Source organism: Rhea pennata, chromosome 31 (assembly GCF_028389875.1).
Source record: "Rhea pennata isolate bPtePen1 chromosome 31, bPtePen1.pri, whole genome shotgun sequence".
Taxonomy (NCBI): Eukaryota; Metazoa; Chordata; class Aves; order Rheiformes; family Rheidae; genus Rhea; species Rhea pennata.
In genome coordinates, this window is record NC_084693.1 from 1,864,855 (window position 1) to 1,865,134 (window position 280).

Genomic DNA, 280 nt, shown 5'->3' on the forward strand with positions numbered 1-280 from the left:
GCCACCCGCAGGACAGGGGACAGTGCCAGCCTCGGGGGGGGGGGAACTCCTACCCTGGGGACAGTGGCATCGCTGGGACAGCTGGGACAAGGCCGCCCCCCAGGGCAGGGGACAGGGCCACCCCTGCGGCAGGGCCCCTCCTCCGGAGCAGGCAGCCTTGGAGCAGGGCACTGCACCACCCCTAGAGCACTCAGGGCCCCTCTGCTCCTGCTCCCGGTCCCTCCCCCTGTGGGACTCCCCGGGCAGGAGCGGGGACCCCGTCTCCACCACGCCTCAGGGA